Below are 12,847 nucleotides of genomic sequence, written 5' to 3'. Positions count from 1 at the left end.
GAAGGTCCTAGGGTTGGTTAATTGTCATGCAAATGGTAGCCATCTTATGTGATGATTCTCCTGAGGCATCAGCTACAGGATTCTGTATATATACAGGATACTGTATACATTCAGGATTAATATATATATATTAATATGTCTATACAGCACTTAGACACACACACACACACACACACACAATTTCACTTGATAAATGAACTTTCTTTGGAAACTTCCAATGAGAGTCTCAATTGTCTTCATCATAGGCTCAGAGTTTCCCTTTGGTCTTCTGACACACTTTCTCTGAATTATTCTAACCTTTTTCCCAGCCACGAATCCCATGCAAGATAATTAAGACAGTAAATTCATTATTTTTATCCTGTTTGCCTTTAGTTGCTGGGTGCTGTCTCTACTAGAGCCCAATACCACGTGAATAGTTTTTGGTGAAAGAGGAATGAGTAGCAGTCTATTATCATCGTAGCCTAGAACAAGGATTTGGGGAAGCATAAACTGACTTCTGTCACAAAGTTCATTGAGCATGATGGCAAGTTGGTAAAATGTCTAACGTCATATATTCATTTGGTTCTTATGGTCCCAGTGGCCTAGCACAAGTGCTGTGCTACAGCACTTTCTGTATCCCACAATATGAAACTCTGTTCAGATGTCCACTTGAATTGTCTTTTTCCTAGTCCACTTAGCTCTTCTTTCACTTTGCTTATTTTAAATAGGCAATAAAATTCCCAAAATTAGGAGGGTGTATAATTAAGAATTAAATATATTCATTAAATGCTGGACTGTCTTATTAGTAGTCAAATTCTTCAGAAACAGTAATTTGTTCCTATTTTTGTAAAGCTCTCTTGAGGCACCAAATGCATTTCAAAATTTTATTGTCTTAGCCTGTTTCTGAAATTTTGAAAACTATTAACCATTCTCTATAAAACTTATGTGTAACTTTTGTTATCAAGGGTTTTTTTTTGCTTCTTTTCCTCATTCTGTTACTATTATAATGCCAACAACCCAATAATTCAGTCTTTTCTTCACCAATATCATGCTCAAATCTGTCTTCACAGAAGTATAATAGTACATGATAAAAGTATAATAGTACATGACAATACCTTTGACAATGTGGTAAAAATGTGTTCAATTTCTACCTATGTAAAGGCAAATGTGAGTTTTATTTTCTTCTGTTGAAAGTATGAAAATAAAGCATCAACACAATCAATCACAGTATATCAGTCTCCATTAGCTTGTTGTATCTTTTGGATAGTTTATATCAGATACTCCTATCAACTGCATTACATTATTCATTCTTTGTTAGTCTACATCAGTCTTCACAATCCTTCTTCCTTTCTCATTCATCAAACTCAAATTGCTATAGGGTACATTGATATTATTACCCTCACTTCTACCATTTCTTATGTCAAAGTTGAAATTTTTTGTTGCCCTTGGGAATTCTTTTTTTTTTTTAATTTTTTAATGTTTATTTATTTTTGAGAGAGAGAGACAAAGTACGAGCAGGGAAGGGGGAGAGAGAGAGGGAGACACAGAATCTGAAGCAGGCTCCAGGCTCTGAGCTGTTAGCACAGAGCCTGACAAAAGGCTCAAACTCACAAACCGTGAGATCATCACCTGAGCTGAAGTCAGATACTCAACTGACTGAACCACCCAGGTGCCCCTGCCCTTGGGAATTCTATATTGCCTAATATTTATTGACAAATAAGCCTAAGATGGTTCATTTTACATGTCCAATTTATTCTGAATGAGGATAGGCTTGCCTGAAATTTGACCTAAAGGAGATAACAGCAATGTTTGCCACTTAGATCACGTTTATTGTGAAACATGAATTTAGGTAAATACCTTTCAGCTTCCAGGATTTTGATCTGCAATTGTATTTCACTCATGAATAACTTCATTCATTGAGTACTTTTCAAGAAAATATTTTCATAACCATCCAATCCTACCAAAGTCCCTGTAGGGTCTCCTCACTGCCATAGGTAGGGATGCTGGTAAATTAGTTACCTTTATCCAACAAGCCAAAGAGGAAATGCTCCACGTGCCCTGGTATTCAACCTAAAAATTTAACATAGCCTTAAGATTATGCTGGGGAAAGCAGTAACAAGTTCCTGGAGTAAGTCAGACTTCACAGATGAGATTAATTTTGCACCATGTTTCAGCCCTCTTATTTAGTTCTTTTTTTCTTTTTTCCTATTTTAAAGTCATCCAGGTAAGGATAGATTGAATATAACACGATCCTTTAAGAGAGATGACTTTTAAGGTAGATACTTTGTGGGTATCTATTTTTTTCCATTTTAATTCTCTCCTTTTAAAAAACATGGCAGCACAACTCTACTTGACTTAATATGCCTTCTTTTTTCAACCATTATCCTTAGGCTTCATTTCCCATTCTCTTTTTTTGCCCTTTTAAAAATTGCTCTAACCTTTTACACATTCTCAAACTTTACAGAAAATATTGAGAAATTAATCCTTTACTATATTGTAATGCTCTTTTGTCCCCTAAATAGAAAGATTGGAGTTTCTCTGAATTATTACACCAACATTGTTTGGGGAAGGAGCATGTCATCAGGGACAACTCTATTTTGATTACTGTATAACTGATCCAATAAAGTTGCCACTATAAGCATTTTATTGTTCAATAGAAATGTTCCATTTTAACATGGAAGAGGAGACAAGGACAATTCTTTTTTGTGAGTACTTGCTTGATTGCCTTTTACCATTTTGAAGAAGATATATCTGTCACATATTGGTCATTAATGGGATGAATGACAAAACCACAACTAATTTTAGGAGATACTCACTCCAAGTAGATGTCTTCATTCTGTAATGTCCAAGCATCAAATTATTAGATTAAATTCAATTATCGTCCAATCTTCAAAAGATTACTGGAACATCAACATAAATCATTACTTTTTTTCCCCAAATACTGATCTTAAAATTTTTATTGTTATTCTCTAGTTAATAGTTTAATTTTTGCCAATATAGTCACTGTATCTTTGGGCAGGGGTGGCCATTTTCACTGCTTGCCTCTTTTTTTCCTATTCAATTGTAGTCAAGTATGTCATATAATTTCCTTGGCAAAATTTTTACCAGCCCAGATCACAGATGGACAGGTCACCGCCCAGGGATCAAAGTTTTATCATTCCTTTCTTCCCATGTTGCCTCTTACCTCATAAATATTTTGCTATATTGAAGAGGGGTCTTTGTGTCAATTCCATGTTTTCCTCTAATCTGCCTGTGACACAGCCATTGATTCAATTTCAGTTGATACTAAGTTTAGAATCCATGAAAATTCACAAGAAATTTTTGCTTCCATTTGAATGACATGCAATAGGCAATACAGCACTCTGACCTGCAGTTGCTTTGGGAGGTGAGGCTCCATCTCAAGCAGAACTTGCAGGTGTCTTCACTGTATAGGTGCACTTTTCTATAAAAGACAGGGTCGAAGAGAGTTCTTTTCATTTCAATTAATTAAATCTATCCCTGCCATTTCTTTCCTATTTATTATACTCTGCATGTCACAGAGCCCATCAAGGAGTATGCATAAAGGCATATGCCTCCCATCACAGCTGCAGTTCACCAGTCAGCAGATCACAATAAAGAATTCTGACAGCTAGGGGTGCCTAGCTGAGTCTTTTTATTTAAAAACAATTTTTTTAACATTTACTTATATATGAGAGAGAGAGACAGAGCATGAGCAGGAAAGGGGCAGAAAGAAAGGGAGACACAGAATCTGAAGCAGGCTCCAGGCTCTGAGCTGTCAGCACAGGGCCCAACATGGGGCTTGAACTCACGAGCGATGAGATCATGACCTGAGATGAAGTCGGATGCTTAGCCGACTGGGCCACCCAAGCAGCCCAAGCATCTGACTCTTGATTTTGGCTCAGGTAATGATCTCATTGTTTATGAGTTCGAGCCCCACGATGGGCTCTGCCCTGACAGTGCAGGGCTGCTTAGAATTCCCTCTCTCCTCCCCTCTCTTGTTTGTGCTCTCTCTCCCTCTCTCTCTCAAAATAAATAAACATTTAAAAATATTAAAAAAAATTGGTAGCTAGATGCAACTGCCCAGCTTGGTAAAACACAGATAACATATCACTCCACATTCATTTCTGGAGGCAGTAGTCCTGGGTCATATTTCCAGGAGTTTCTGAGTCTAGGATAATAGTTTAAAGCAGCTATTTTTTTTTTTTACCTGCATATGTATCTGAATACATCATCATTATGATTATCAGCCTATAGACATATCTTGTCAAAGATATTTTGCAGTTGTGGAGTTCCAAAATAGATTCGATATATAAGATGTATCTGATTAGCAAAATCACAGAAGACTTCATAAAATTTTAGGATAAATTTCCTGTATTGCAAGCCCACTGCAAAACTTAGTAGCTCTAAACAAACACCATTTCTTTGCTCACTTTTCTATCAGTAGAGGGTTTGGTGAGCTGGGGTCAAGCTGGGCTCGGTTCTTTTGCTCATCTTGCCCATGTTAACTCATGCAGTGACAGTTGTCTGGGACTGGATGATCCCACACAGATGATCTCAATTATATGTCTGGAGCTTTTGCTGGGTGTCTGGATATTCTTCATCTGTGTGATGTCTCTGTTTACATGATTTCTTATCTTCAAGGAAGCTAAACTGTATTTACTTGCAAAATGAAGGTTCCAGGGTCCTCAGAGGATGCATTATACTAGTAAAAGAAAGCTGCTGGATCATCCAAGATTCAAAAGGAAAGATGGCTGATCTCACATCTTGTGGGAGGAAAAGAAAGAAAAGAAAAGAAAAGAAAAGAAAAGAAAAGAAAAGAAAGAAAGAAAGAAAGAAAGAAAGAAAGAAAGAAGGAAAGGAAGAAAGAGGGAGAGATATTTTAATCCACCACAATCCCTTTAATCAGCACATTGTATTTTTAACAAAGCAGAATCACATTATGCAATGGAGGATAGTATGGTGGTTAAAAGTGAAGAGACTGGTGCTTGGCAATTAGTGAGAATAACAGTATGAAAGGCCATAGAGCATGGCGGTTTAGATTGCAGACTTTGGAACCAATCTACCTAGGTTTGATTCTTGGTTTCTTCACCTAATATTTGTGTGCCTTGGTTAGGTTACTTAACAATCTGTATTTTGGTTTTTTCTTTGCACAATACAAATGATAATTATTAGTAACACATGTGTCATAGGGTTATGTGAGAATCAAATGAGCTAATGTATAATATATGAAGTGCTTGATCTAGTTCCTGAAGCATTTTAAGAACTGAATAAATGTTATGAATCTTTTGTTACTTAATTTACATTGTGCATTGGTTATTATGTTGTTATTTCTTTTAAAAATTTTATAAATGATTATTGACTTGTGGTCAATAATAACTCACAGGATTTTTTCCACATGTGCCACAGTTAATTTCAAATAGACTATTCTTCAAATAGTATTTGAAACTTAAAGCCAGCGTACTGTTTTAATCTGATAAATTATGGTTTTATACATTCATTTTAGTTTACAAATATGTTTTTCATTTTAATTGTTTTACTACTGGAAATTTCTCCAGTAACTTTTCCATTATTGCTATTGTGACATTCTGAAGTATGTGATAAAATATATATACAGTTTTTGTCTGAAGAAATCTAAACACTACCAAGGATTTTTTATTTTTCCTTTTTTCTGTGTCCTATTGGATTAAAAATTAATCCTTTTCTCCTTTCATTTTTACAAAGCTGGAAAACTATACACTCCATAATATACTTTTACTAACTTTTCCTACCTCTTAAACATACTTTATTTTTTAATGTTTTTCTACTTCATTCATGTTAAAGAGGCTGGCATGTTATAAAATTTGTCAAATATTCCCATTCCGTCCTTTAAGTTTTGTCCTACAAAATTGTATTTCTACTTTGTTTCAAAACAAACAAAAATAATTTATTTTATAAGCCTTATACTTATGCTTTATACTTTTTGTATACTTAATCTAATTTACTGAAATGTTTTATTTATGTTTTGCCCACTATTATTTTTTGCTCCTCACTTTTTAGTGTGTTTGCATCTTTTCTTGCCCAACTACCTCATTTAGTAAATTTTCAACAAATGTCTGGAGTTATAAACTCTATTGGTGAAAATGTTTTGTTTCCTTTCTCGATATTAATTTAGCTAGATATAGAGGCAAATACTGTGATTTATTTTCTTTCACTATGCTAACTATTCTATGTATTGTTCTGATAGGATGTCCTACTTCAGATAACAGATTTCTAATTCAGGTAGTATTTGAGTATTTTCCCATTTTCCTTGAGATTTTATTTTCTAATTTATTTTTCCTAAGCATGCTTTTTATCCTTATGTTTGTTTGTCTCATACAGCAGTGGCATATATTTTCATTCTAATGCATTTTTTGTTGTTGTTAATTACAGAAAATTTGAGACATTGTTTATTTGAATTCGGATGTTCTCCCAACTGTTCTATTCTCTTTTACTGGAAATTCCATGATATATAACTCATAATTACTCCATCTATCTTTTATGTTTTTCATTTTGTAATGCCTTGGATGATTATCTCAATTATAACTTTTGATTCATTAATTCTCTCTTTCCCTGTTCTCAAACTACTATTTATCCTTTCCTCTTATTTTCATTTCAATTGTTTTCTGTTCTAACAATTTTCTTCTTTTTCTTATTTTCTGATCTTGTTTTATGGACACTATTTTCTTCATAGTCACTCTGAGCTTTAAAAGTACACTTATTTTAATATCTTCAGAGCATTCTGGTATTTTTAATTCAACATTGTGAAATTTACTTATTTTTTGTGGGTTTTTCTGCATGGCTTTGGGTTTCTTTTTGTATGATGTAATTTTGTTCTGCAGGTCCACATTTCACATAAGTTTTCCTTTCTTTATGTTCATTTTTCTCCACAAATAATTTTACAGTTGTCTCACACCCCAGCTACTTCCCAGGGACCACACCTCAGAGGCAATATTGCTTTGTAGATACCTTCAAGGAGACTGCATAATAATCTTCAACAGTACAGATTCACTAGGCTTCTGGATATGAAATTAGTTCTGTTTTCTCCCTTTTCTAAGGCAAATAGTGAATTATGGATCCAAACCTGAAGAGACAGTTGGATCTTCTTTTGCTTCCTTTCACTTGTGAGGAAACATGATCCTAGTCCCAGACTTCACCCAGAGTGCATCCACCTCTAGTCAGTGTCATCCTTTTTCCTTGTCAAGATTGAAGTTCCAGGCCCCATTATCTTCTTACAGTATCCAAAGATATGCTTTTAGTTCCCACTCACTAATGTGAGTTTTCCTCTGACCCATAAAATCAGTTTTATGGGACGGAGAAGACTATGGAAAACTTGAATATCATATTTAGAAAGTGGCAGAGACTAATGTCTCTGAATAACTATGGACAAGATCTGCCATGTGGACCTGTTTTTATAGTCACCTTTGCTATAAGAGCAAAAGGAAGACTCTTGAGTTACATATTTGAAGATTGTTATCAGAGGTTATTTACTTGGGTTAATGGTAAATGGTAAACACTTGAGTGTTTTAAGGTTTTAGTAGCAACTTATTAAGTGTTGAATTTTCTGCTGCACTATGGTGATAAAAAGAGGATTGTGCTTTTTAATTTTTTTTTCCTCTGCTTCAAAAGAGTTGTTTGGAGTCTACCCCAAACCAAATCCATCAGCATATGAAAATGCAAAAAGCATTATATTTCTCATATAATACTGTTAAAAAATCCCCCCAATTAATTCAAAATTAGATAACCATCACTAATGTTTATTAACTTTATTCTCCAAATGGTATAAGTTTGGCTTTGCACATGTAACAATCTGGAAGTCTTTTTTCAATGTAAAGATTTTGGAAGACTTATTGCTATCCTTATCATCCACCCAGAAGTTACGATTCCTTATCATTCCTTTCTAAAAATATGCACTTCTAAATTAGATAATATTCCTTTATGTAACAGTTTATTAAGACCTCAGAAAATTCTTTCTAGGTGAACTTATATGTTTGATTTTTTTTGTTTTATTATTGATCATATGATCTACATATAGTTTTTGAAGATTTGCTCTTAAGATGCAGTGTCTTTATAGTAACATGGATATGTTACTTGAAGGATACCATCCATGTCAAATTTTATATCTGTGGACGTTTTTAACTTATTGTCAGTTTTTTTCTTTTGAAATAAAAAAAACTTCTTAGATAAACTCAAATATTTTATCTGAATCTTTAGAAAGCTCTTTTGCTCAATTAAATAAGGGAATATTTTGTTTGTTGAAGATTTCTTAATTTTACTATTTTAGTATCTGTGATGATATGACTATTACTTGTATTTATTTCACTTTTCTATCACTAGTCTGCTCTGTATTTTTGGTCAGAATTAAGTCCAATGTATGATTGTCTCCTCCTATAATTTTTGCATTAAAACATACTGTTTATTTAATTTAGCAGTGTTGCAAATCTTGTGTTTAGCTTGTTGAACTGCTACGTGGACGTGCAGATATTCGAAAATTCCCTTTTTTCAAAAACAATTTACATATATGTTTTTAACTGTGGTAGAAAAACACACACTTTGCCTACCTAAAGCATGCTGTCTTGTGGCCACATGATAATACTCCACAGCTCTTACCTAGTCTTTTCCTTCTTTCCTTTGGAATAACTTTTAGAATGTTTTATGCCTGTGGATTTCTCTCTCTATTATCTATTTATCTAAATATCTATCTATGTTATCTATCATTTTTTACTATTACACCCGTACTCCAAATAATGGATGGGTTATTTGGGGGAGAAATTTCATTTTCTTTTATCATATTTCTGTTATGAATTCCATATACTAGAATCATTCTCAAGATTTACCTGGTGGATGGGCGCATGAATTTTGGTATCAATTCTCACATAGCTGTGAACTTTAAGATACTGAACTCTAAGCCACCAAATGTGTGTATCTGCATATGTGTGTGTCTATATGTGTACATATGTAGATACTATTCATGTAGTTATAGGTATGTGAAGTGAGTAGTATGTCAGATGACTTCAATAAATGTTAACTATTTTTTTATTTTCTATGAAGTTGTTTTAAATTTTTTTTTTTTAACGTTTATTTATTTTTGAGACCGAGACAGAGCAAGAACGGGGGAGGGGCAGAGAGAGAGGGAGACACAGAATCGGAAACAGGCTCCAGGCTCTGAGCCATCAGCCCAGAGCCCGACGCGGGGCTCAAACTCACGGACCGCGAGATCGTGACCTGAGCCGAAGTCGGACGCTCGACCGACTGCGCCACCCAGGCGCTATGAAGTTGTTTTAATACTTCTTTTGTTAAAATTCCCATACAAAGAAACATTGATATCTGGAATATGAAAGGTTTTACCTTTTTCCTATTATTTTCATCAAAAAAAATATTAGTCACATCACAATCTTCATTTGTTTTCAATTCCTGTTCCCCACTCATACGTTTAATTTTATCTGAGTATATTTCTTTATCTTCCTTAAGCTTAAAATTCCATTGATCAGAGACAAAAATAGTAACCAAAAATTCCCCTTTCTGATTTTGTTTTGTGTGCTCCAGTCCTTACCTAGGGATCATACTTTCAGAGTAAGAGTGCTTCTTGACATTAAACATTTCATAGAAGTTTGGATACCAATAGTTTTAGTTTTGGGAATTCTGCAGATTCCTTTTCTTTTTCCCCAAAATATTGATGTTTTTATGTAAGCGGAGCTGTCTGTTGACCTTAAAAATGCTTTTATCATCAGCAATGACATTTAGAGACTAAATTGTCTTGCATGACAGGAAAATATGTGATATATTATTTAGTTTTTTTTTCTATTATTTAACTTTAAAAACAATTAGTTTTGCATAGTGATTTTATTCAATCTTCCCTTTCTAATGAAAAAAGATATTGAGAACTAATATCTTTCCTCTACAATGACTGCATCCACATTATATTTCAAAACAGGAGTTAACTGTAATTTTCCAAAGAATTTCAGAAGCTTCTAGTATTGTGCTATATATAATCATGCAACATAGCATTTCTGTTCTGCTATACGGGTTGCAAAACATCCTCAAGTACATATAATTTGTACGAAGAAAATAATTTTTAAAAGACTGAAAATGTTCAGATCACACCCTCTTAGCTGATGATATAAGGATGATTATTCTGGCTTCCTTTTGGGAATCAGTTCTCTAAGAAAAAGGAGTAATTGCTAATATTATTTTGCTTCTATAGCCCATCCTTGCAGACAATACCATTTTAACTCATTTCTTTCTATGTGAAATATCAAGAATAGTTATAATAACAGGTCATCAACTATCACATGCATTATAAGGAGTGGCCCCAGGACATAAAGCATTAATCTTATAAATTTGAAAATGATTATACAACCTGATTGCAAATGTTGACCTCATAATATTTGGAAAACTGAGACACAGATAATCCACAGTGCGCAAAGACAAATGCTTACTTAAGCTATCCCCTGTTGCCTGAGATGAAGTGATTAGTGAAATATGGCTGCACTTAACTGTTATGGTGGGCGAGGCCTATAGGAATAAGGGATTTGTTGATTACTTCTGATTGTACTGGAGAGTTTACTGAAAAGTAATATGAGATTTCATTGTTAAATTATAAGATCAAGGTCTAATCAGAGAATAAGTTAGTTTCTGTGATGACACTAAATAAAAACAAAATATAGTCTTACAACAGAAGTAGAATTCCAAGCTTCATCCAGTGACTTATGTGAAATATTATTTGGTAAGAACTGGGGACTTGCAAATAGTAATTGAAGACATTTATTTTAATTTTCTTAAGTTTATTTATTTATTTTGAGAGAGAGAAATAATTCAAGCAGTGTAGGAGTAGAGAGAGAGAGAGAGAGAGACAGAGAGACAGAGAGACAGAGAGCTAGAGAGTATCCCAAGCAGACTCCACACTGTCAGCACAGAGCCCGACATGGGACTCAATCTCACAAACATGAGATCATGACTTGAGCCAAAATCAAGAGTTGGACACTTAACTGACTGAGCCATTCAGGTGCTCCAATAATGAGCAAATACTTCAGTTTAAATATAAAGGATATTAGGAAGCTTATCAGATAGTTGAGATGAAAGGGGACAGAGAAAAATTCAGTATAGAAAAAAGTAAAAACAAGATAGAATCTAAATTATCGGGCATATTCTCTGTATTCATTGCTCTTAGGCTTTGCATATTGCATGACCAGTACTCCCATTTGTCAGTGAGCAGCCACGCTAAAAAATGGTGTCTATAATTTTTTGCTGCCTCTGTGTTCATTTCCTGATGAGCACATAGTTCCAAATTTCATTTTTAAAATACCTATATTGCATGGACACTCCTGAGATCTTCCTAGTGGTGAAAAGGCACCGAGATGACTTTGATATGAAATAATACAACTTCTTACTAAGTTTTTTTCTCCTCTCTGATTTCAGCTTTTAGAGTCAATAACTTCAATGCATCAGAAAACCACAGAAGTTTTTCTTTCTTTCTTTTTCTTATTAATATAGTATTTGTCTGTCTTCCCTCTGTCAAACTGACCCAGCCACTTTCCCCAGGCTGCCTGGGAGGTATAGAAAAAGGAACATACAGGGCAGACAAGACATGGGAAAAAGACCTATGGGAGGTGGAGAAAGCTCCTTCACATGGCAAAGAGGATGAGAAAGGCCACCATCAGGCAAAAGAGCCCCATGACCTCCGAAAGAGTAAAGCCCAGAATGGCATAGGAGAAGAGCTGTTGCTTCAGAGAAAGATTCCTGGCATAACCAATGATGAGGATTCCAAACACGGTCACAGTCACAGTCACAGTCACAGAGCCAGCCACTACTACCAAGGCAGACCAAGCCCCTGTGAACTTGGCTGCTATATCAATGTCCCTTGAAATGGCACTGGTTTGGAAGCTGTAGCTAGGAGTAAATGAGGTCAGGGGACATGGGGTTGCCAAGCTGCTGAGGCTCTTATCTGTCAGTGTCTCTGGTGGTTTTAGCACCACTGCAGACAGTGATCCGCTCAACAGCTGAGTAGTGCTCCTGACCAAGAAGGGGGTAGAGAAGGACTTTGCATGGGTGTACATTTTCAGGGAATGAGGTACTATGGCAGGAGAGATGCTCCTAGTGCAGAGAAGACAGTCAAAGTAGTTTTTCTGATTCACATTAATCTGACAAAAAGGAGCAACTCCCTGCTATTAAGGGGCAGGCACTCAATAGCACCTTTACAGTCTTAGAAACTCTCAATATTATCAGGTAATTAGGCATTCAGGGAACTCTTGCTGTATATGTCAGGTTTAGAAATATTCCATTTTTTGTAGTTACCTGAAGATGTAGACACCTTTTTGACTTTGTAATTGTATGGTCATGCATTCTGATTTTTTCCACAATATGAAATGTTCCCTGCGGTGCTTATTCTAAACTATCAGTGATGATGACCACAATGGACTGACAGTTACTTTTATTTACCATTAAAACCCCCACAAATGGAGAGAGCTTTGCATAGACTATTTAGAAATTGCTTAGCAAGAGCCTTCCCAATTAAATAATTTTAAATTGTGCATTCTTACTGTCAGGCTTTAAAACCTACAAACAAAATGCTGCATTTGATTCACAAAATATATACAAATGGTAATGGTGGTGGTAGAGCAGTGTGAAGCAGCCTGCCTTCTCTTTTATATATCTATAAAAATAGGAGAAATGAGTAAATATTTTAAAAAGATTTGAAATTTAGCAAGTGATATTTATTACTTCTGCTTTGCATTCACCATCGTCTGCAAATGTGAATAAAAAGATCTATGTGCAATAGAAAATATCTGTAGTTCACTTGTCAAATGAAGGAGCAGAGGAACTTTTACTAAGATCTAGCTAAGGGTGTCCAAAT

General features: G+C 34.8%; 1 pseudogene; it reads right to left on the bottom strand.

Moving 5' to 3' along the window:
- Positions 1–11,584: 11,584 nt before the first annotated feature.
- Positions 11,585–12,050, bottom strand: LOC112861374 (ATP synthase F(0) complex subunit C2, mitochondrial pseudogene; annotated as a pseudogene).
- Between the last annotated feature and the right edge of the window lie 797 nt (positions 12,051–12,847).

The sequence above is a fragment of the Puma concolor genome, chromosome A1, assembly GCF_028749965.1.
Source record: "Puma concolor isolate L17-30 chromosome A1, mPumCon1.1.hap2, whole genome shotgun sequence".
In the NCBI taxonomy this organism is placed as follows: Eukaryota; Metazoa; Chordata; class Mammalia; order Carnivora; family Felidae; genus Puma; species Puma concolor.
Note: the sequence above shows the minus strand (reverse complement) of the source record. Positions and strands in the feature narration are given on the sequence as shown.